The sequence below is a fragment of the Labeo rohita genome, chromosome 10 (assembly GCF_022985175.1).
Source record: "Labeo rohita strain BAU-BD-2019 chromosome 10, IGBB_LRoh.1.0, whole genome shotgun sequence".
Classification (NCBI taxonomy): Eukaryota; Metazoa; Chordata; class Actinopteri; order Cypriniformes; family Cyprinidae; genus Labeo; species Labeo rohita.
In genome coordinates, this window is record NC_066878.1 from 29,371,520 (window position 1) to 29,398,524 (window position 27,005).

At 34.9% G+C, this 27,005-nt stretch overlaps 1 long non-coding RNA gene across 1 annotated transcript in view; it reads left to right on the top strand.

Moving 5' to 3' along the window:
- The window catches only part of LOC127171646 (uncharacterized), a 63,870-nt gene that overhangs the window by 28,318 nt on the left and 8,547 nt on the right, over positions 1–27,005 (top strand). Inside the window, exons 3-4 of the long non-coding RNA XR_007828543.1 lie at positions 9,140–9,223; positions 9,326–9,376. This is a non-coding gene — a long non-coding RNA (uncharacterized LOC127171646). The remainder of the gene's footprint in view (positions 1–9,139; positions 9,224–9,325; positions 9,377–27,005) is intronic.

The window sequence follows — 27,005 nt, forward strand, 5'->3', positions numbered from 1 at the left end:
TAAAAGCTCATTCAAAATATTAAATACTATAAATAGTACGTAAATAATACTAAAATAATGATGATTAAAATAATCTGATTAAATTGTTTCTAATGGATTGTCTCCTAATAATGGTAATTATGGTTATTTTATTGTATTTCAGAGTAAACTAATTAAAAAACAGAAAAGCATTGCATGTTTTCTCACAAATAGCTCAGTTTGAACTGTCTTGGAAATAAAAAATAGTCATCATTATCCTTAAAATAATTCGAATTTATTTATTTATTACTTATTTATTTGTAATATTTTTTAAAAAATTATTTTAATGTTTTCTTCTTTATTATTAATACTTTATAAACATTCTTCAGCATAGGAGTGGATATTTGATTTTTATAGGCGGTCTAGTACCTAAAATGATTATGACTGAATCAGAACTTCATTGTATTCTTTGTATGCATTGACCCGCAGGAAACAGAAGCATCAGAAAACGGTCCGTGTCTCGTTTCAGACGCGACACCTCGGCAGAAGGTCACCAAGCAGACGGACTGAAGAGGCAGGCCGTCCTCATCCCAGCGCCTCTCCATCACCGCCCGCCGATTCCAGCGATATTGCGTCCCGCATCATAATGGCTTCCAAGAGTATTCATTTGCTGAAGAGTCTCACATACCTGGAATCCGTGAGAGCGTCACTTCAGATTCACTCTTTCTTCGGCACTTTATTACAGCGAAACGCTTCTGACCCTGGCTATAATTCCCATTCTATTTCAAGGAGAGCATCGCAATAAAGCGCAAATCTAGGGGTGGGAGTGAAATCCAATGGGGTCCTGGATTGTGAATGTCAGAGCGAGCAAACAGAGGGGGATGGGCTGGAGAAAAGAAAGAGAGAAAAAAGCGCAAGAACAGAGAAAGGGAGAGCGTGTGATGGCTTACTGTGAATATTTTCGCGCCTCTTGTGTTCTATCTGTTATCGCGGCGTTTGACTCGCCTCTTGACGTGTCAGTCCCGACTTCAAAAGAATCCAGGCACCAGCCTTTTTTTTCCCCCCTCCGCTATATGTGCATCGGAATCGCTTCTGGGATTGAATTAGGGCAAATCCATTATACTGTTGCCATGGAGACCAAGGCACAAATGCTGATAAAGTGTGTGCGCGCGTGCGTTTTTTTTTTTTTCTCGCCAAATAGGCTCGATGAAACAGACTGCATGCATGCGTGCCACATTCCGCACAGACTGACAGCGAAACTTCCTGTGTGTGTGTTTCAGTGTGTGTGTTTGCCATGAAAGGTCTGACTCCGATTGGGAATGCTTAAGTAGTCGAGCGCCTGCAGGAGTGCTGCACTTACCCATACCATCATTGCGGCGCTGAGGCGGAATCGAGCTCGGGTGCCAATTAGGGGAAGGTTGGGCCGCTGCTGGAGCAGCCACAAATAATCTGTCACTTTCATTGGGCGGCTACAAACGGTCGAGATGGTTATCATTACAAAAACAAGAGCATGTTCAATCAGACGGAGGGATAAATCACACCGCGCCTGACGTGGAACAAAGACACCTGGGGTCGGGAGATACAGGCGCTGTATCACCTGAATATAAAAACACATGCAGTACATTTAGAGGAACAGTTCAGGTGTGCATGCCGCTCAAATTGCATGTGATATTTTTTTTTTTTTGTCATTGCATGGACTATTTAAACTAATATACAGCATATAGTTGCAAAAAAGCTTTTTGGTGAAAACAAAAGACATTTTTTGGTAGTTCTCATCTAGATTTTGCAAATGTTGTCATTTATTGTAGTCTATATTTTCTTTTAGTTTGAGATGAATGGGAATGCTGACTAGGTTTAAGCACTATATATTTTAAAAAGTCATGCCTATAGATGTTAGTATTTCATATATGTGACACTGGACCACAAAACCAGTCTTGAAGGGGTCATCGAATGCCCATTTTCCACAAGTTGATATGATTCTTTAGGGTCTTAATGAAAAGTCTATAATATACTTTGGCTGAAAATTCTCAATGGTTGTGTAAAACAACACCCTTTTTACCTTGTCAAAATCAGCTCTGCAAAAATCATCTCATTTTGGCTGAGGCTGCTTTAAATGCAATGAGCTCTGCTCTGCTCGCCCCGCCCCTCTCTTCTCTCTGTGGAGTGACCAGCCTGTTTACTTTAGCCGTGTTTAGCTGCTAAACTTGCTAACTAGCACATTATTAGGAAAGACGATCGCAAAGATTCATAAACCCTTATACTCACTTCTGCTGTAAGTGAAGCTCGATAACGAATGATTCGCACAAACATAGACGGATATATGTAGATCGGGAGGCGCATTCCCTTCACGAACAAATGTAATCCACTGCATCTTCAGGAGCTCAGATGTCAGGAGTAAACGACGACCACTACTTTCATTATTACATCCAGCAACACAACACCTCAGTCGCTCAATTCTTGTCTAACTTACATCCCTGCTCTGGCATCAAAACATGGATGTTGGACTGCTACAACTGATCTGAGGTAAAACGTTCATGTGAATCAACTATCGTGGGAGCGGCCTCTGTGGGTGTGACGCCACACCGACAGGCATCTGAGAACGGCTCAATTTGAAAAAAAAGGGATATTATTTTTACAGATTAATTAAAAACCACTGCATGGATTTTTATCATTATAGGGTAGATTTGTGCATACACTGCCAACACACATTAATGTTCAAACAACACGTAAAAGTGAACTTAGCATCCGATGACCCTTTTAAGTAGCACAAGTATGTTTGTAGCAATAGCCAACAATACACTCAAAAAAAAATAATTCATTGGATGAACTCAATTTAATTGAGGGCAGGATTTCCATCCAATAAATATGTATAACCCCAACTCATAAAAAACAAATTCACGCAATGAAATGTAATTCAGTTGAGCCAACTCTATTTGATCAAATACAGTTTAAATGAAATTGATACATTTTTGAAGTGATTTATTTTATGCTTGTTAAACTCAAACTAAACATTTAACTGGTAAACAAATTACTAGGCAGAAATCTTTCTACACTCAAAATAAAATGATACATTGGATTTACTTAATGTTTGGCATTAACCAACAAAACACTAACATACCAGAAACTGTTTTAAATAGAAATTGTTCTTAAAAAGAACATTAAACATTAACAAGTCTCCCAATTTGATCATCTTAAAATGCATAAAATAACATTTAATTCAACATTTACTCTCCTTATCCAGCCCTGTGCAAAGGGTGATGGCATGGGGAAATCCACTTCCTTGTTACACAAGTTAAATTATGTACTCTCAACTCAAATTAATTAAGTTAAGTGGTTGTAAAGAATTGTGATGGATTAACTTAATTTACTAAAGTAAATTGAACAAGCATCAAATTAATTAAGTTTTTTGAAAAAAAAAAGAAGTTAAGTTTTTGTAATTGTATAATATCCAAGGTACACATTTCTAATAATTGTTCTGTTAATTCTCATATTGTATTTTCAGAAAGTTTTGGAATATTTGTCCTCTCCACAAACTTGTCACTACCGAAACACAGTAACAAAGGGTTATGCTGACCTGTTAAGATTTTGCTTGCATCCTTGCAAATATATTTTTTTCTATATTACAACGTTTCAGCAGTAAATCAATAATAATTACAATTTTAGCAATATTTCAAGTGTACTTTTATCAGATTTGTTGTATTTTGAATCCAGTTTTTCTTTGGAAAAGGCAAAAACTTGATCATACTGATTTCCTAGTTAAGGATTCATTTGAGTATACATTGAATCAAAAACTATCATAACATCTTAGCTGATAGTTCAGATACTTTATTTTTGACAATGCATTTAAACAAAAATTAGCCTCCATAAATCATAAGCAGTCTCTCAGAGGAAGCCAATCACAGAATATGTGAAATGTGACATCACATTTTACAAGCCCCGTCCACGACTGTTGCATGGACTCGTATTAGCCGAGACACGTCCACGTCAACTCATAGGAAGGTGACCATAAGATTATTTTGTTGAGGTAACAATATCCTTTATGCTATGGCCTGTGCTACGTGAAAACATAGCAATATTATGATATATTATAATACATACATTTGTAATATGTAATATAATTCCTCTTTTTAGCTTTACTTTTCATTGCGTTTCACTAGGCAGCATCATTTTGATATGGGCGGAGCCAGAGTGATTAGCCACAGATGTTTGGCTCAGGCCAAACTCAATGGCAGCTTGCAGGTCATGAACTTTCAAATCAGAACTTAGAATTTAGAATGTCTTTTAAACGGCAATTTGAATTTAAATGTAGGGACTTGATATAACTGTCATTTTTAACTAAAAAAAAATACTGCGGCCCGAATGCAGAAAAAGCCATCAGATGTCTGCCAGTGCATAGAAGTGAACCAGAGTGATTTGTTCCCTTTAAATATTCTTTAGAGATGTGCTTGTGCAGATTTTTAGGCAAGAATGATTGTGCGCACACAGCCGTGTGTGTGTGTGTCAGCACCTGCGTTTCGGTGAGCTGCTCTGTAATCCATGCGACCTTTCTTTGTGTTCAAGCCATACAGTAAGTCAATACTCTCTTTCTGCCGGCGCAATCTTTAAACTCTTTTATTTTATGCAGACAAGCAGAATTCCATATTAGCTTATTTCCAGGGGGCGCCGTTGGAAGTCGTGGAAGCACCTCTAGCCATGTCATTATAATATATTATACACAAATTTGCCGCAGATCACTTTCATCCTGGGTAAATGGCTGCGGAGAGACGGAGAAATGAGAGGGAAGGGAGGCAACAGCGCGGCCGTGCGCCACCATTCAACAGAATCCAATTTACAGAGGCAATGAGGGATATGACACATAATGTATACTAATTTCACATCAGGCTAATATAACCTCAAACATGCTCTCTTTACAGAACACGCATACATAAACGGCCCCGGCCTCATCCGATATTTGAAAAGCTGAAATGCTTAAACATCACAGCTAGACACTTTCTGAAGATGTTTTGTCAGAGTAATTGGTGAGTTTTATTTCCCCACACTAAATTTAATTAAGCAATATCACAATGTCATAGTATATTTATATATATATATATAAATAATTAAGTACCTTTTGGGTAGCTATAATTGAGTAATTTAGAAAAAGGGAAGTTCTGAGTTTTCCCAAAACGAAAACTCAGAATTTCACAAACAATTCCCTCAAATTGCAATTTTAACCACTAGATGGCAGCAGAGGAACACTAATGGGCATATTCAACTGCCTAATACAGTACTTTTCTCAGGTTTTGCCTTTGGATTCATATTGTAAAAAAACTGAGGAGTCTGTTTTTGCAATTATGCCACATTATGATTACTGTTATAGAAGACATTGAGTGTGCATTTTGTTACCTCATTTATTTCAAATATCTACATCTACTATGTGAAAAAATATATATATATGTGTATATATATATATATATACACATGGGCGACATTTGACTCTTGAGTCAGGGGGGCAAGAAAAAAAAAATTGGATAAGCATCTAAACAATCCCCTACCGTATTGCAACGCACCAAAGCAGTCAATACAGCATAGTCAAGAATAACTGAAAGAGGTTGCCAACGTTTACTAAACTGTGGACGTGCTTTTGACTCTTGAATCTGGCAAGCTTTTAAGTGTCAGTTGACAGCCTTTCATTTTTAACCAAATGTGCACGCTGCTTTTCTTTTTTTCAGTGTCTTTTTCCCGTGTCACGTGAAATGTATTCGTTTTGATTCGTTGTTACTAAAGGTGAAACACGTTACGAAAAAATGAACGATCAGTTGTGGGACTATTTTGTCATAAATCGCATACTATTCATTCCTGAACTTTACCGTCCGTTACTGGCAATGAAATTAGGCTACTGGTTGATATGTCTCGGTAGAGTCCTGCATTGCAGCCCGAGCCCGACATGCCCCGACTTTTTTACGCCCCTAGGGCCGGGCTTCGGCCAATTTTCACGTCATAGTTTAGACGCGGGACGGGCTTCGGGCCTGTTTTAGGCTTCTTCTTCTTTTTATATTTTAGACATCCATCAAATATGGCGATTTAAAAAATCCGCGCTGGTGGAAACAACACGAGACTTCACTTTTGCTTTCACTTTCGAGATCGGCTTGGAAGGCGTTTAGTGTCTCTATCAGCGAGCGCGCCTTCAGCGCACCTGGAACAGTTCGGCGTTCAAGCGCGCGGAATAGGCTAAAGCTTGCAGCAAAGCACCGGCAAAAGTTATTACCATGAATGTGTCGGGGGGAAATAGTAAGGAGATTTTTGAATTATTCATTAATAAACTAGTGTTTTCTGAGTCAGTGTTGCAAGGATGAAGTTGCCGATCCTGACTCGCCATCTCCTCCTTGGATCCGCCTTTAGAGAGAAATGCATCCTTAAAGATTTCATAATGAAATAGTTTTTGTTTTCGATTTGCTTCATTTCGTTAAGTTATAATTTAAATCTTTCTATATATATATATATATATATATATATATGTGTGTGTGTGTGTGTGTATCATGTCTGTGAGTTATGTATTCGCTGAGTTTCGCTTAATTTTTGTGAAGCGCTCCTGTTGAGACCACAGACAGCGCATCATGTTTGTGTTCTTTATGTTAGAAGCACCATTTGCAGCGTTTTGTTGATATTGTGAGTGCACACAAATAAAAGTAGTTTGGAATGATGTATTATTCTTACTTTTATCAGCAAAAATGACGGAATATTTAAAATGGTTTCCACTGAAAGAAAAAAAAAAAGCGATCGCGCTGGCGCCTACATGTTCGCAAAGCGGCTTTAGCTTCCACTCTCCACACAAATGATTGGATATGCGCCTAACAGCACACTTCTATCTAGACTTAACGTTTAAACTAACACTTATACTTGAACTGTTTTATATCTGTAGATATTTTATTTTAGGCAAGTCGTGATGATTTGAGAAGGCAAAATTAAATCAAACAGACTAGTATCAGTCTTCCGCTGGCCGCTCGTTCGTTACTTTAAAAAAACAAACAAAAACTTATATTTAACGAACAAAAATGCTTCAAATGTTTAAATTAACTTGATTTAAAAAAAAATCATTTTGCCATTGCATACAAATTCTGATAAGCTGTCGGACAAGGGCCGGGCGAAGAAGGAATCCAGTATAAATATGCAGATGTCTTTCCGAAACATTGCACCGTATAAAACGAACGTTTCATACAAATTCTGAACGGATTATAGCCTAGAAAGTGCGCAAAACTCGCTCACTTTATTATCATGTATGACTAACCATCTGGGGGGGGCAACTGAATCAAAAGATTCACAAACACGCTCCGAAGTTTTGATCTAAATCAAATGATTTGCGATAGTCCCAGGCCGTTTCTCCGTACCAAGTACGCAGAGTTCGGACTTGCGTCGTTCGTAGTTCAGACTTGGTAGTTTGACTTGGGAGTACGAACTCCCGAGGACGGGAGGACGCAAGTCCTGTAATTCTGCAAATGGAACAGCAGCGTACTTGATAACGTCAGTCAGCTCGCCTTTTCTACTCCAACATTATGTACAACATGCACAACATTACAGTGAAACGAAATATTATATCAAACACCACTGCCTCTTTTCTGTTTCATTTAAACATTTTAATAGCGACAAAAATGTGGTTCATGCAACGCTTACACACATTACTATAAAACGAAGTGATGTCAAACACCACTGCCTCTTTGTTTTCTTCAAAATATAAACCACAACCCTCTTTTCGTACTCATTAAAAAAAATAAAACATTAACGTGATTTAGGCAATATGTGCACTGTGTATAATACATCTTTATGTATAATAAAATGAAACATTATAAGCACAACTCTGCCTTTTTTGTTAAATGTCCATTTTAATGAACAATATTATCCATTATAAAAGTATAAAGTATAAGAGGCGTATGTAATCAGAAATTAAGACAAAAGCAAACAATTGAGTCAAATGCATGCTAAAAAGTCAGCGTTGAATTACGATTGATAAGTAAATAATTTGTCCTCAGGCAAAACGATATGCCCTGAAATAAATAAGATTCACCAGACCAAAAATTAGCTGTTAGATTTGCCCAAAACGAATTATACCTCTTGTTTAACCACTACAGAGACGTCAGGACCAGCGGTAAATGTCAGAAGGACTAGCCGTGGTGAGGCTTTCTTTGTGGGATACATGACCACTGAGCACCCGGTGTTCGCCTGGAACTCACATCTCCGAAATCAGCGAAACAAGTTTTCAAATAGGCGCAGTCTTTGTAAATAAACAGCAGATTTGAGTTTTAAACAACGACATTCTCACCTGAAACTACATTTCATGACACAATAAACAGTAATATTTTGAAAATTATGCGCGTTTTCGCCTCCGCCATTAACGCTCGCCGATTGGTGCGAAATGCATTCTGGGATACATGGCTGCCTCATGTTCGCACAAGTTGATGCATCATTGATAAAAGGGGCGGAGCAGGTACACATCCGGGGATTTGACATGTCCTTAGCTAGATGTGAACTTTGAATTGGAACAGTACTTGGGCGACGACGACAAGGCCACAAGAACATAAGAACGCATATTGAGAAACGGCTCCGGTCTGAAATGATTTGCGAACCCGTTCCGAAGATCCGAAGATTCAGTTCAAAACAGTGAATCATTTTGCGACGCATGGTTTAACTGATTCGGATTTTCGAAAAGCTTAGTTTTACCCATCACTACGTGCTTTTTAAAATCATTACAAGCGAAGCAATGCTAAAATTCGGAAATTAATGGCTGCACCTCAAAATGAATGTTAGATGGAAACATTGTGGATTATGATCGAGTTTGCATCTTAACTAACTGTATTTTAAATAGTTTGACCACTGCAGTTCAGTTGGTGACAGTTCAAATAGGAAATCCGTTAACGTTACCTCCGTTGAGTCATCTCATTGATTGGAAGTAGTTGTTACATTTATCAGTATGTATTTTAATAAATATTTGAGAAATTATTGTTTTATCTATTTGTATTAGTCTCTACAGAGAGATAGTCCATGTAAAAGAGCAAATGGGAGAAGCATATGAGCACAAAACTGAAAATGTGTTGAAAAGATTCATTCCGAATGATTCAGTTCTGTAGTCTGTTTTTTTTCCAATGTTAATGAATCAGTGATCTCATGTTTGTCAGATGTACAGTGCTGTCTGTTTATTCTCATTTAGGAGTGTTTCTCCTCTTCTGCTCTACATGATCTGCTCATGGATTACTATGTCGGTGGAGATCCACAGACTCGATTATGTGCACAGGTATCTGTACTAACATGGATCAATTCACCTAAACATGGAAATCATGACAGAAGAGTGTAATAAATGGCAAAAACGCAGACTTATCATTCTTTTTCTTTGCAGAAACGACACAAGGGAGAGTCAGTGATGACAGAATTTTCATTATTTGTGAAGGTAATTGTTTTTCCTGAACTTTACATCTGTGAGAACCCATGTCCTTGACTGTCTAAAGCAAAGGCTGTGTGACTGTGAAAGGCCATTTGTCTCTGAGACGTTCAGATAAATGACCAGCTGAAATCCTCCTCTGCGTGGAGTTGTTTCATATCCACATGCAGCTGAACAGCTGTACTGGTATGTTAGTATGCATATGAAGCGCATGTCTGCATGTTGGCTAGAAGAGATACTGCACAGCATATGACCGCATATCTCCCTGTTGACATTTAGAGAGTTTTGGTATGCAAATGGAACTCCATGTATGTGCCATCTGTGTAATGTCTTTTGTTGCGTATGTGCGCCTGTAAATTGAGCCCGAGAGAGAAAGTGAGGCCATTCCACATAATCAGGCACAAAAAAACACACACAATGACGTACATTTTATGGGTTTGGGCACAAATGATGGTTAAAATTTAAAAAAATTAGGATTTTCTATTATACCAAACTTAAAAAAATCTAAAATAATAGTTTACAGAATGTATAATGTATTTTTTATTTATTTTTTTTAACGTGCTTGACTTAATGTTTCAATAGACCTCATATTATACATTTCTTTATTCAAGTTTCGTACAAGGTTTAAAGTGCTTAAAAAGTTGAATTTGACTTTTTGATATTTAAGCCTGGAACACCCTTGAAAATAGCAATATTTCTGAAGAGGTACTTGAAAAGTGCTTGAATTACTGAAAGACAATGTATCTATGAAATAACTTTAATTTTGTCAATAAGGACATATCTTTTCATGCAAAATTCACTTAATTCAAAAAAACAACTTTTTTGCTAATTTCAGTTAATGAAATCGAGCTAAGCAAGTAATAGTACAGTAGTGACAATGCCGTGTAAACATTGCTGAAGACGCGAAAAGAACACATAAACCAAATCAATTAAGTCATTTACGCTGGAACCGATACGATTGATTCAAACAATTAACTTCAAACATTCACTAGCAAGCGATTCACTAGCAAAAACCAGATCAAATTAAAAGAGACGTTCATTTTTGAATTTCAACATTGCTTGTAACGCCTTTAAAAAGTATATAGTGATGGGTGAAACAGAGCTTTTCGGAACTCTGAATCAGTTAAACCATTGCATTGCAAAATGATTCACTGTTTCGAAGCGCTCCAATCAGATCGCGTATCGCAAGTAATTTGATTTAGATTGGAATGGGTTTGAGAATCACTTGAATGATTGAATAATTCAAATTGAATGATTCAAATCAAGTGATTCACGATATGCAGCATAAGTCAAATAATTCGTCATGTTTCATATCAGGATTACAAAGTGATTTCGCAGATCTTTTTTTCTGATTTTTGTCTTAAACAGTAGAAAACAGTACAGGTATAAAAACAAAACAAGTAAAAAAGAAAGTATATACAAATACAGATCCCTTAATAAAACTAACAGTGGTTTTGCTATAGTAAAAGTATAGTATACTTTGTAATACTTTAGTAGTAATACTTTACGTGTGCATGTTTCACTTTATTGCCTTTTTTTTTATCAGTATATTTTTATTTATCTATTTCTCTTTTTTTAGAATTTGAAATAGAAGACATAAGATCTCTGATTGAAGTCATTGAAAGTAAAAAAGTACTTGAAAAGTCCTTAAAAGTCCTGGAATTTCATTTTACAGTATCTGTACGAACCTTGTTTTAATTGTATATTTTATTTCATCATTTAAAAAAAATATTTTACTACATTTTATTAAATAAATTGTTCAACAAAAGGAATCTGATTATTACCAACCACTGAGTTAATGATCATGTTAAAAACAAAGAGTTGTGACTTCATTTCTGCAGTCTGTATCACCTTTGTTCTAATATGCAAATGTGTGCATATATTAATAACCTTGGGGCTAATTTGCATATTTTTACAAGTTAAACTGATAAAGAAGCAGAATTTGTTTTTGTGCATTTTCATTTGTCAAAGTTTTATTTTCATTAAAGTAACCCCTTCAACTGTAGTTCCTTCCCTTTAAGGGTGGTTCACCCAAAAATCATTTATGCATATCTTTCTTCTGGAGAACACAAAAGAATTTTTGTTTTTGGGTGGACTGTGCCTTTAACAAGAACCAAATGAAGCCACATGAAGACAAAAGAGAATTTCCTTCCTCTTTTTTTTTGTATGCACAATCTCTGCCAGACCAAAAGTGCTTTAGAGTTCATTTGTCACTTCACAGATCACTAGTTCCTGTTAAGAGCGGCTGAACACGGGGGCCCAAATGCGCGCTGGAGAGACACGTTGCTGTTTGTCATGCCGAGAGAGATGCATTGCGATTTGTACAGGATGTGTGAAGCCTCACCCCCCCGTCCCGTTCCGTTCCGCCACATCGGGGGCCTGGCCGCGTCCACGCGCACGCATCCTTGATGTGGGGACGAGAAACATCTTTTATCACCATTGTGCGTTGCGGCGCGCGCAGTCCAGATGGAGGGATAAAACATGCATGAGTCGCCCGCAGCTCTGAAAATAATTATACTCATTTACCAGAGACAGAGAGAGTGCATCCAACCAAGTCACCACCCATCATAGAGACAAGCTCCCAGCATACTAATGAAGACACGAGACAATGACTGACCACCACAGAGAGGAACGGCGAGCGTGTGAGAGAATGTGTGTCTGTAAGTTTGAAGAAGGAGTGAGGGAAAGTGGGTGAGAGAGATAGACAGGTGTCCAACAGACCATGGACTGGTTTAGCACTCGAGTCAGAACGAGTTTAACAGCATCATGGTTCACCTTAAAGGGATAGTTCACCCAAAAATGAAAATTCCCTTAAAGTTTATGTACACTCAGGTCATCTGAGATCACAAATCAGAACAGATTTGGAGAAATTTAGCGTTACGTTACTTGCTCACTGTCAGAACAAGAGTCCAAACAGCTGATTAAAAACATCACAATAATCCACAAAACTCCAGTCGATCAATTAATGCTGCATGTTTGTAAGAAACAAATCCATTCTTACAGTGTTTTAGCTTTAAATAGTCACTTCTGGTCAAAATATGAGTCTGTAATCCATAATAACACCTCCTCCAGTAAAAAAAAAAAAGTCCATCCCATGTTGTCTTCTCACATCAAAATCCACCATGTTTTGGACTGTTTTGGCTTGTAAATGGTGTCTGATCTGTGCATATTTCTCACCTGATTCAGATGAGACATCTTTTTTCTCTTGATTCAGATAATACAACTGGAGGAAGTGATATTATAAATGGAGAAAGTGGTCTGACCATAAAATATGACCAATTACGCACACACCAACACTAAAGTAATCTAGTAAACATTAGCTATGTAATAAAATCTAACCCAAAATGGCCAAAAATTGCCAAAGTCTGGGAATATATTTTTGTGTAATTTCATGCAAACTCTGGTTATGTTCAGAATGATCAGACTCTTACTACTGTAGCTATACAATGTGAATATTCTGTGTGCAGAGAACACGCAGATGACCTGTTACATTTGCCAAAAATGTGTAGTGAGCTTACTACATGCCGTGCTGTATCCCACAATGCAATGTTCTCGACTTGACCTTCCGTTTTCAATGTGATGGATGAGCCGAAAGTAATCTGGCTCAATTCTAACCAGGTAAAAAATACCCAGGTTTATTTTTAGCTGATCATGACACAAGCTAAAAGAATGGATAAAAATGCATGGATATAGTAAGTGTTAAGCTGACAGTTTTTCATGCTTGGAACAACAAAACATATCCATATCCAAACAATTGAATTGTTTCCAAAAAAGGGATAGTTCACCCAAAAAATGAAAATGACCCAATACGCACCCTCAAGCCATCCTAGGTGTATATGACTTTTTTTTCTTTCAGATAAATACAGTTGGAGTTATATTAAAAAATGTTTTGGCTCTTCCAAGCTCCCAAGCTACTAACTGTCATACGTGTGCAAGTGGTAGCAGTGTCAGCGAGGATGCGGAGAAAGCAGATTTGCAAACACTGGAAAGACAGGTTCTTCGATTTTTGTCAGAGAAGGACATACATGTGGATCCGGAAACCATCTCGGCGTGCCATACTCTACCACGCAAAGACAAGATGAGGCCTGTTATTGTCATGCGCTTCGTTACTCAGAAAAATAAAAATGAATTATTGAGCCAAGGAAAAAAGTTGAGAGGAACAGCGGTGTATCTGAATGAGCATCTAACGCAGAAAATGGCGAATATTGCAAGGGAAGCCCGCATTCTGCGGAAAATTGGAAAAATTAAGGCGACATGGACAAGGAATTGTAAGGTATTTATTCAGTTAAATGGGTCAAATTCGGAACAAGCTAAAGTCATGATGTTAAGAGACTCAAAAGATCTCGATCAATTTAAATAATGTGGCAAAATTCTGTTGTGCATTTTCGATGCGGTTTTGATACACCTCAAGATATGCCGATGTTAAACACTGTGGGAATGAATATAATTTTGTCAATATGGAAATTTGTGATTAGAATAATGGATTTATTTGGTTTTGTTGGACTGGGCCTGCACGATTTTATTAGATGGTCTATTTGTTCCAAGCACTTACACTTTCGACAATGGTTTCAAATATTGATATAAACAGTGATAAAATATTTGACATGGAAACTGTCTGTGCTGAAAATATACTAGCCCCTGGGGAATGTCACTACTATACAACACAAGAGTTTAACGGGATTACACACAGGTTTTCTGATGATGCATTTTCCATCATACACTTTAATAGTCAAAGTTTGAAATGTAAATTATCAAAGATTAATGACTTTTTAAGTGATTTAAAATGGACATTTAAAGTGATTGCTGTAACAGAAACCTGGTTGAAGGAAAAGCAAGTTGATAGTGTACAGATTAAAGGTTACAACATGTTCTATGTTAATAGGATGGGGAAAGGTGGAGGTGGTGTCGCTCTCTATGTTGATGCTAAACTGAAATGTAAAGTTGTTGAGCAAAAAACTATAGCTGAGTTAGATTTGATGGAAGCATTAACGATAGAAATTATAAATGATAAAGGAAAAAATGTGTTAATTACTTGTGTTTATAGACCACCTGGGCCTATTACTGATTTGTTTATAGAAAAAATCATAGAAATGCTTGATGATATAAAGAAGAAATCAGTAATTGTATGTGGTGATTTCAATATAGATTTAGGTAACACAGTAGCAATTAATGACTTTAAGAACTATATGGGAATTGCAGGTTTATGCCCAATGATAACCAAACCAACCAGAATTACAACTCATAGTGCTACGATTATTGATAACATATATACAAATTTACATGGTGATATTATTAATGGTATTTTCATGATAGATGTCAGTGATCATCTCCCTGTATTTACAATTTACGATAATTTCTGTATTAATACTATGCAAGATAACTCTTTTGTTATCATAAGGAATAAGTCTAGTAAAGCTATTGAGGATTTTAGAGAAGATCTTAAGAGACAAAACTGGGATCAAGTATATACGAATGACTTAAATAATGCCTACAATGCTTTCATGACTACACTTATCAATTTATATGATAAAAATTGTAAACAAATAAAAATTCGTGCTCAAACTGCGAAAATATCTTTTGACAAACCATGGATGACAAATGGGTTGAAAAATGCTTGTAAGAAAAAAAATTATCTGTATAGAATGTTTCTTAAAAAAAGAACAGAAGATGCAGAATGTAGATATAAAAAGTATAAAAATAAACTGGTATCGATTATAAGAAAACAAAAAAAGGATTACTACACCAATTTGATAGATAAAAATAAAGGCAGTATCAAAAATATGTGGGGCGTAATAGACACAGTCTTGCATAAAGGCAAGGCCAAAATTATTACTCCTGATTTTATAACTAAAAATAATTCAGACATATATGTGACCGAAGAAATTGTAAATGAATTCAACAATTATTTTGTAAATATTGGCTCTAATTTAGTGCAAAACATCCCAGATGAAAATATTGATTGTAGTATTATTCCACATAGTGTAAATAGTATTTTCCTAGAGGGCGTACAAGTGAGTGAAATTCTGAATATTGTGAATGAATTTGCCAACAAAAAGTCAAATGATTACACAGATATGAACATGTCTTTGATAAAGCAAATTATAGACGTAATTGTAGAACCTTTTACTTATATTTGTAATTTGTCATTCCAAATAGGGAAATTTCCAGAACGCATGAAAATAGCTAAAGTGGTTCCACTTTTCAAAAAAGGAAATAAAAATGATATTTCGAATTATAGACCCATTTCCCTGTTACCACAGTTATCTAAAATATTAGAAAAATTATTTGTGTTTAGATTAATTAAATTTATGGATAAAAATAATACGTTAAATAATAAACAATATGGATTTCGTTCAAATCATTCAACTGCTACAGCAATAGTGGAATTGGTAGAAGAAATAACGAATGCTATGGAAAAGAAACAGATCGTTGTAAGTGTCTTCGTGGATTTGCAAAAAGCGTTCGATACCATAGACCATGAAATATTATTGAGTAAATTATATAAATATGGTATAAGAGGCATAGCTCATCAGTGGGTTAAAAGTTATTTAAAAGAAAGAGAGCAGTTTGTTGAAATCAATAATACAAAATCAAAAAATTGTCAAATTACTTGTGGTGTACCCCAGGGATCGGTATTAGGTCCAGTACTTTTTCTTCTTTATGTGAATGATATTGTAAATGTTTCAAATTTACTAAAATGTATTTTGTTTGCGGACGATACTACTTTATTTTATGCTGGCAAAAATATAAATGTATTGCAAGTTGTTGAGTATGAGTTTGGGAAAATTATGAGATGGTTTAACGCTAATAGATTATCTTTAAACATTAGTAAGACAAAATTTATGATCTTTAGTTGTATAAATAAGGATTTTGATGCAGCATTGTCAGTACAAGGAGTACAGATAGATAGGACCCATGAATTTAAATTTCTGGGTGTTTTGATTGATGAACAGTTAACGTGGAAATTCCATATTGACTATGTTAAATCTAAGGTATCCCAAATCATAGCCGTGCTGCATAAGATAAAAGAATCTGTTAATAAATGTGCTCTGTTTTTGTTATATAATTCATTGATTGTTCCACATCTGACCTATTGCATTGAAGTGTGGGGAAGTGCTAATAAGACTTATATAGAACCAGTTTTTAAATTACAAAAACGTGCTATTCGTGTTGTCAATGGAAGTGGATATAGGGTCCACACAAATCCAATATTTATACAATTAAAAACCTTAAAATTTGATGATTTATTAGAATATAGTTTACTAAAAATAATGTATAAAGCTCACCAAAAAACATTACCTGAAAATTTGCAAAATAGATTCATCAAGAGAGTTAGTAGCTACAATTTAAGAGGAACTGAAGTCTTTCAGAAAGCTGAGTTTAGAACAAAATTAAAGGAAAGATGTGTCTCGGTGCAAGGTGTCAGTTTGTGGAATAATTTAAGCAATGAAATCAAAATGTCAATATCGTTTTTTGTTTTCAAGAAGTGTGTAAAAGCATTATTGATAGAGAAATATCATGCTTCTAATTAGTTGGAAAATGAGATATTTGAATTATGACATTGTATATTTGCTGTAAATTTGATAAGTATAAGAGCTCCTCATTGGAATTGTAATTTGTTTTATGTTGATAAGGGGCAGATATTATAAGTTTATCTTCTTTCTGCTCCTTTTCATTTCTTTTTCTTTTAAAAGAATGAAATAAATAATAAAATGAAAATGAAATGAAATGTGTTTACGTTCCAGCAGATGATGTAGGATGTTGGTAGGACTGGGCGATCTTTCTACATCTTTCTTTCTTCAACTACATCTTTTACAAACTTCTCTTATACACAATATATGTTAAGAAATAATACCAGGAAAATGCTTCAAAATGACAAGGTATAAAACACCAGTAGACTATTATTAACTATAAATGTTCTGTAAAAACAATTAACAGCAGCTTTCAGCCTGTCACCATGATGATGCAAACATGAAATATCAGACATACAGTAGTAGTTCTTCACAGATTTTTTTTATTTGATTACGCTGCTTTTAAACATGGACACGTTTTTCTATGTAAACATGGACACGTTTGACTGTTGCACTCGTGTCTCTTTCAGCGTCTCATGCATGAAACAGCATTATAAAAACAAGGCGCTCAAGTTAAAGGAAGTTCACTCCCATCTCCCTGCACGTTGTCCTATGCCACTGCCAACACTGCATCTTTGTCAGTACAAAAGCGCATTTTGTGTGAACATGCTTAATGATATAAGCATGTCCCGGTTAGTCATGTACATGCAGTAGGATCGTTCTTTTCTCTTTACTGTTATCATTGGCATATTGTTGAAGTGTCTAATTGTAACATTTGGTAATATTTCTATTCAAAATTGTGATTCCTTGATTTCGACTTTTTTTAATAAAAACTCACAATTGTGAGGTTTTTTTGGGGGGGGGGTTTATATTATATATAAATTTTTGGGCTTTTTTATGCCTTTAATGGACAGGACAGTAGAGAGATGACAGGGAAGTACTGGGCAGAGAGAGGGAAGTGGGATCGGCAAAGGAACTCGGGCTGCCGCGAGCACGGTTGTGCTATATGTTGGTGCACTAACCACAAGGCTAATGCCGCTGATGTGATTCCTTGATTTCTAAGAGATAAAATCATGGCAAAACATTAAATTCAAATTAATCGATAAAATCTGAAAAATTCCCCTGCCTTAGACAAAGACGTAGTGGTGAGAAGTGATGAACACGGAAGCGCAGAGGAGGGAGCAAAACAAAACACCGGTCACAAATTAGAAGTACGCCCTACATCATTCGCTGGAAAGCCGCTCTCCTCATGTATGCGAGGGTGACAGTTAGTGGAAGCTATAGATTATGGTTTATAAAGTTTTAAATATGGATATATTTCTTACACAAATGCATTGATTTGCTTCAGAAGGCCTTTATTAACCCCCCCAGATCCGTGTGGAGTACTTTTTATGATGGATGGATGCACTTTACTGGACTTCAAAATCTCAACACCCATTCACTGCCATTATAAAGAACCTGAATATTTTTAAATATAAGTCTGATTGTATTCATCTGAAAGAAGAAGGTCATATACACCTAGGATGGCTTGAGGGTGAATAATTCATGGGTTAATTTTCATTTTTGGGTGACCTATCCATTTAAGTTGAAAGTACAACTTCTGGAGGACTTCTGTGTTACATAATTTTCATCGTCAATACAGTTTGCTAGTAGTTTTTGTGTGTGTGTGTTTGGTTGTGCCCACTCAGACAACAGAGAATGTGGCAGTGAATTGTATGCTAAAAAATAACAATCCTCGCACTTGCCTTGCAAACCTTTCTTTGACCTTCTTTAAAGGTCAAAGAAAGGTTTAACTGCGCGAGACACAGCGTAACGCGGGAAATGAAGTTTTCCTGAGCGTCATACTTTTGAATGTGTAAGGACCGCATCACAGACCAAAACAACCGTGCACTTGTTCACACGCAGCATTATTCTATGCGCAGGCCTCTATGCTTACTTTTTTTTTTTTACTACTTAAAAAGTTTAAGGCTCCTAAGAAAATTTTAGGAGCACCTTCTAATCAGTAATCAAACAGTCACATCAAAAATTAGCCTTTCCATTACAAGGTGATATTTAACTCTTAAAGTGATTAACAGGGGAATTTTTTTAACTTTTGTAATTGCTTTTTTTTTTTTTTTTTTTTTTTTCTTTATTAAAAGTATGTCATCTTTTATGTAATTTTTTAAAAAAAGTTATATTTTATAAAGCTTTTTAAAATGTCTAATTAAATCAACAGAATATGAACAAGTATAATAAGAATAAGTTACCAATCAAATGCAGTATTAACAAAGAATTAACAAAACAGAGGTGGCACAGAAGAACACAAAAGTGCTCGTAGGTGTATTTTTATGTTTAATGAGGATCAGAGGTAGCATGAGTGCAGTCTAATTAATACATGTTGAGTTTTAAATATAAAATTTTGAATATAACAATATAATATAAATAACTGAAAAGAATGAAACTAAAACTGTCAGTTGGTGGCGGCAGGTCACTGATTTAATTACTGAATCATTCATTCATTTGATTCGTTCGAACGGTTGGTTCATTCAGGAGTAAAGAAAGTGACTATCTTTATGAATGGAAAATTGAATCATTGACTCACTAAATTCGTTTAAAAATGCACGTTTATTCATAACCAAAACATTGCTGTGTTTGAATGGAGATGCACAGCGGCTCAGTTGTGATTTGTTTCAAACTATTTTTGACGATGAAATAGAGCAAAATCAGGCAATAGTGTTATAGTCAGACATGTAAGTCTATTAACTTCTTGTTTATTTAACTGTTGTATTAACTCAATATCTCATTTACAAACTCCCTTAAATATTATTAAAAGTTGTCACTCGTCTTAGCTCATCGCGATCTCACAAAGTTCCACTATAATCAGCGTAGCTCTCTACAATGCACAATCAATCTCTTATTTACACTCTCTCTGCACTTTGGTTATGAAGGGATTCGTGAGATATGTCTGTGACACATAACTTAACGTTGCAAAAACACGTAGAAACCTTTGTAGCTCCCCTCAGTGTAAACACAAATACGCTGATTCTGTCAGTCGCACTGGTGCTTCTAAATATTTTCTCATAGTCTCACACAGTAGTTTTCAGTCGCAGATACGAAATATCGCCCCACCCATTAAATGGCCAATAGTGTTTTGTTTATATCACATCTTGAGCCAAAGTCGTTGAGCTGCGCAAAGCCGCATTTGCCAGCGTATGACAGCCACAATCTCAATAATATTGCTATAAAATATAGCATTCTGTGTGGAATTCGAATAGGTCTGATACATTTTGTGGTCTGCGCCGATTTACGCATATGATACGCATATGACACTGTGTGCACACTATGGCGGTTTGTGTAACAGCACGAAACCAGACTTCATTCGCCCCAATGGAAAGGATATTTACACTGTCTGATTCGTTCCCTGTACCCTATATAGTTCCTATTTACTGCACAGAAAATACTAACTCAGTTAACAAAGTGACCGATTTCAGCCACAGCACCTATTTGTAGAGTAGGGGGCAGGGCGCTTAGGATTCCAGAGAGCATTTGATTGGACAGAAAGTTTGATGAGAAGCTGAAGTGCAGGGTGATGTCATCAAAATCGTTGATCCATATTAGCTGAATTTAGAGAGTGTACGTTTTGAATGCTTATATCTTGCAAATTTTGTCATTGTTTTGGAGCACACTAGCTTATAGATAACCTTGAGACTAACATATTCATAATAATAGCCAAAAAACTTCAATTATGATTTTATGGGGACTTGTAGGGAGAGCCAACAGTTTCCATACATATATATGCAAAATAGCTGGCTTACATTGTAGTGCATTTGCTGTAAACACGTTTTTGTTTCATTTGACAATATGAAACACAAAACTAGCACAGCTATGTAGGACAGTCATTGCATGTACAGTTCAGCATCACTGTACCCAGATATTTGACTGCAGAACGATGCAGCTGAGCAGAATCATGTATTCCAGAGAGCCGTTTAGTGGTCATTTAAAATCAGCACAGGCTACAGGTAACTCGTGGCCTGCCGAGACCGTTCATGGACATTGTGTTAGTGGAGTCGTGTGTATTTGGGATGTGCATTCTGCCGCCGGCGCTACAGTAATTGATGAATGGGCTGTTTAAACGGTGGAATATGAATGAACAGCAGGTCCCCTTGAGAATATTCAGCAGTATTGTAATCAACCCTGCTGATAGTGTCCCTACCTTTGACTAATGGCCTTAAAAGAAGCCTCTTAGAGCTCCGTTATTAAATTTACGATTCACGCAGCCAGACGTCCCATCTCTGACTCAGTCGGACTTCCGTGCAACAGACTGAACGATTAGCCCAGTTGCTCAAAGACAGTGAAAATATTAAACAATATTACAGCTCTGTATGCACGCTGCATTTTGTGAAAAATGTAATGGGTTTAGACCTCCATGAATGATTCAATCGGAGTTTTATGTTTGCTAATGAAGCTCATAAGTTTGAGATTCACAACGTAGTGCAAAATGAGGCCACTTGCTTGATCAGAAATGTCTCCGTTGTACTTTATCACGTAAATGCAGCCATAATTAAACAGCATTAAAATGCAGATAATATAGTGTAGTATATTTCATGTAATGTTCATTTGTGATGCATAAAATATTAATACAGTTACAGAGAAGATTTGTTATGTTTAGGAACATGCCGCATAAACCAAAAGCATGATAATGTGCAAGTTGTGCTCTTAAAAATAGGCTCTAAAAGAGGGTTTTCACAGTGATGTGACAGAAGAACCCCCATTTTTGGTTCCACAAAGAATTTTTCAGTGTCATGGAACCATAGATATATTTATTTTCAAGTACCGTTGAAAAATGTAAACTATTAGAATTATTTGTAAATATTGTAAATATTTACTGTAATAATTTAAGTATGATTTTTTTTTTTTTGTCACTGCAGTCTCTCTCTCCCTGCACTCTAGTGAACCTGTTTGAAAACTTTCCGGTCGGAGGTGGAAATCTGCTCAATGAGCCTTGATTTATGTCTTTCGATATTAACACATTTTTCATCCAGAGGCCGGATGGAAAGCAAAGCTGATGAAGGATGGGAGGTAATCAAGGGTCTAATGTGGAGCAATGCCTGACCACAAATGAGTAATGAAGTTGCTAAGAATTCAAATGGCATTAGTTCAGACATTATATAATGAATATTACATGGACTTTCAGCCATTCTATAATGTCCCCTGGTAAAGTAACGGCAGGTAACGGATTTGTTTGTCCTACTTCAACCATCAACTTTCTTTGCTTTAGTAGTTTACAGTATGTTTCAAGCCATGTGGTCATGTGAAAAATCCTTTTTGATTACAATCATTGTTTATGGTGTTAATTTGATTAATTATTTGGTGATGCACTTCTAGTCACTACTGATCTTATAGCTTATACCTGTACATACAGTTAGTTTCTGAGTGCAATTCTGATTAATGCGTGCATTTACTGCCAAATTCCACAATGCACCAATGTACACTACCAGTCAAAAGTTTTTAAACAGTAAGATTTTTAATGTGTTTTAAAGAAGTCTCTTCTGCTTACCAAGCCTGCATTTATTGATCCAAAGTACAGCAAAAATTGTAAAATTTTGAAATATTCTTACTGCTTATTATTGTGATTTCAAAGCTGATTTTTTTAGTATCATTTATATCGCACAATTCTGACATTTTTCTTGCAATTCTATTTTTACATCTCACAATTCTGGTGTTTTTCTTGTAATTTTGTTTATATCGCACAATTTTGACATTTTTCTTCCAATTCTATTTTAAAATCTCACAATCCTGACATTTTCTTGCAATTCTATTTTTAAATTGCACAATTCTAACATTTTTCTTGCAATTCTATTTTTAAATATCTAAATTCTAACATTTTTCTTGCAATTCTGTTTATATCGCACAATTCTGATGTTTATGTCTCACAATTATGAAATTTTTCTTGCAATTAAATTTTTACATCTCACAATTTTGATGTTTTTCCTGCAATTCTGTTTATATCGCACAATTCTGAGTTTATATCACAATTCTGACATTTTTCTTCCAATTCTATTTTAAAATCTCACAATTCGACGTTTTTCCTGCAATTCTGTTTATATCGCACAATTCTGAGTTTATATCACAATTCTGACATTTGTCTTGCAATTCTATTTTTAAATCTCACAATTCTAATGTTTCTCTTGCAATTCTATTTTTAAATCTCTCAGTTCTAACATTTTTCTTGCAATTCTGTTTATATCGCACACTTCTGATGTTTAGGTCTAACAGTTCTGAAATTTTTCTTGCAATTCTATTTTTACATCTCACAATTTTGATGTTTTTCCTGCAATTCTGTTTATATCGCACAATTCTGAGTTTATATCTCACAATTCTAAAATTTTTCGTGCAATAATATTTTTATATATTTAAATCTCACAGTTCTGACATTTTTCTTGCAATTCTGTTTATATCGAACAATTCTAACATTTTTCTTGCAATTCTATGCTCATCTCACAATTCTGATGTTTTTCTTGCAATTCTGCTATTTAAAATAACGTTTCTATATGAATGTATTTTAAAATGTCACATCCTTAAGAAATCATTCTAATATTCTGATTTGCTGCTCAAAAAACATTTATTATTGTTACGTTGAAAAGAGCTGAGTATACATTTTTCAGGATTCTTTGATGAACAGAAAGAACCAAAGATCAGCATTTATCTGAAATAATAATCTTTTGTAACATTATATATGTCTTTATCATCAATTTAAAGCATCCTTGCTAGATAAAAATATTAATTTCTTTAATTTCTTTACCAAAAAAATATAAAAAAATACACAGACTCCAAGCTTTTAAAAGGTACAGTGTTACAAAAGCTTTTTATTTCAGATAAATGCTGATCTTTGGTTCTTTCTGTTCATCAAAGAATCCTGAAAAAAAGTTTTAAATAATAAATGTTTCTTTAACAGCAAATCAGCATATTAGAATGATTTCTGAAAGGTCATGTGATATTGAAGATGCTGAAAATTTTGCTTTGATCACAGGAATAAATTACATTTTAAAATAAATTCAAATATAAAGCAGTTATTTTAAATAGTAAAAATATTTCACAATATTACTGGCTTTGCTGTGTTTTGAATCAAATAAATGCAGGCTTGGTGAGCAGAAGGAGCTTCTTTAAAAAACATTAAAAATCTTACTGTTCAAAAACTTTTGACTGGTAGTTTACGTTGGTGCATTGTGGAATATGACAGTAAATGCATGCATTGATTGGAATTGCACTCAGAAACTAACTGTATGTATAGCACACAGGTATAAGATATAAGATCTCCTTATATTAAGCATGTATAGATTCAGAACAGTAGACTAATAAACGCATGCAAGTGGCCTTTAGCAACTGTCCTCTGAGACTCGGCATTGACAAACCTACAAGCAGTAATTGGACCATTACGAGTCCCTGGGATCTGTATTGATTTTTCTGTTTTTAGGGCCCAGTCAAATAGTCATGGTCTAGACATCAGGGCTTGTTTCTTAAATCCTTCCGCCATCATCAGCATATGCTGCCTGATCTGTGCGTTTCCATATTGAGTTTAATACAGGATTATGCTGGATTAAAGATGATCATCATCTCTATCCGTTGCACTTATTTTTTAGTTTCGTGAGAGAGGCAAACATGGCATAAATAATTGGCTTTGGTGGTCATGATGAATCAGGATATTGGACATAGACCCCCACATTTAAATCCAAACCGATCATGATATGGATTGAGAATGGAGAAATGGCTGTTATAGCTTCCATAGTAACCAGCAGAACTTGTGATGCCTGAACTATGGTAAACTGAATCAGATTTTAATGTTTTAGTGAGCGTGAATGCAATAGTATGAAAGCATGTTTCAGCCATGAATTTAAAATATAAAAAATAAAATGGTAATTGTGACTTTGTATCTCACCATTCTGACTTGTTTTTCCTCGAATTTTGAGTTTATATCTTACGATTTGGAATTTGTTTCTTAGAATTGCGAGATGAAACATCAGAATTCTTACCTTTTTCTTGCAAATTGAAGTTTATATCTCACAATTCTGACTTTTTTAAGTTTGTCTTAATTCTGCTTGTACTCTCTGAATGTTTTCTCACAGTTAGCTTTTATTCTTCCCAACTCACAATTCCCAACTCACAATTTACAGCTCACAATTCCGTTTTTTCCCCCACCACAGAATAAAACGCATAAAAGGTTTAAAAAAAAAAAAAAAAAAAGTGACTCTTTTTTCCTCACAATTCTGACTTTTTTCTCATAATTGCAAGTGCATATTTCACAATTTTCAATCATGTCTGTATCTCACAATTTGGAATTTGTTATAATTTTTTATACAATCTTTGACTTCTGAATTCTTTTTTTCCGCAATTCCGAGATTAAATTTCACAACTCTGAGTTTATATCTTGCAATTTAGTTTTTTCTTTCTTTCTTTCTTTTCTTTGAATTCTTAGTTTACGCCTTGCATCATATTGCATCTTTTCTCTACTATAGAATAAAAAAACAAGTGTAATTGTGACTTTATATGTCAAAATTCTGACATTTTTCTTGCAGTTCAGTTTATATCTAACAATTCTGCATTTATATCTCACAATTCTGTTTATATCACACAATTCTGACATTTTTCTTGCAATTCTGTTTCTATTTTTACAATTCTCTTTACAACTCAATTCTGTTTATATCTTACAATTTTGAGTTTATATCACACAAACCTGACATTTTTCTTGCAATTCTAATTTTCTAATTCAATTCTGTTTGTAACTCAATTCCGTTTTTACTGTATCTCAAAATTTTGAGTTTATATCACACAATTCTGATGCTTTTCTTGCAGCTGTTTTTATGTGTTACCATTCTGTTTATATCTCACAATTCAAGACATTTTTCTTGCAATTCTGTATATATCCCCAATTTCTGTTTATATATATATCTCAATTCTGTTCATATCTCACAATTTGGAGATTATATCTCACAATTCTGAAGTTTTTCTCACAATTCTATTTTTTTATATCTTACAATTTTGTTAGTATCTCACAATTCTGACTTTTTTCTTGTAATTCTGAGGGGGAAAAAGGTCAGAATAGCAAGATATAAAGTCTTTTTATATAAATTTTTTTTTTTTTTTTTTTTACAATTCAGAGACTTCATTTCACAACTCTGAGTTTATATTTTATAGTTTTATATTTATAATTTTTTCTTTAAATTCTTAGTTTACATCTACCATGGAACAAAACGTAATTGTGAATTTATATGTCACAATTCTGATGTTTTTCTTGCAATTCTGTTTATATCTTACAATTCTGAGTTTATATCATACAATTCTGAATTTTTCTTGCAATTCTATTTTTAAATCTCACAATTCTAATGTTTTTCTTGCAATTACGAGTTTATATCTCACAACTTTGAGTTCATATCACACAATTCTGACGTTTTTCTTGCAATTCTGTTTATATCTTACAATTGTTTATATCACACAATTCTGACGTTTTTCTTGCAATTCTATTTTTATATCTCACAGTTCTGTTTATATCTCACAACTTTGAGTTTATATCGCACAATTCTGACCTTTTTCTTTGCAATTCTATTTTTTATACCTTACAATTTTGTTTATATCTCACAATTCTGACCTTTTCCTCACAATTCTATGTTTATATCCCAAAATTTCTATTTATATATATCTCAGTTCTGTTTATATCTCACAATTTTGAGTTTATATCTCACAATTCTGAGTTTATATTGCACAATTCCGACATTTTTCTTGCAATTCTATTTTTATATCTTACATTTCTGTTTATATATATCTCAATTCTGTTTATATCTCACAATTCTGACTTGTTCTCACAATTGCGAGGAAAAAAGTCAGAATTGTGAGATACAAAATCAGAAATTTGAGGAAAAGCAGTTCAATTATAAGATAAAAAGTTGCAATTAACTTTTTAATGTTCTTATCCCCGTAGCAGAAACCAGCTTCTACACATTTGTGCTACTTAAATTGCATAAATAATGAGTATTTCCAAACAGGTTTAGCAGTCCTGTAGCTCCGCCCCAAACTCATACCATTGGCTGAGGCTG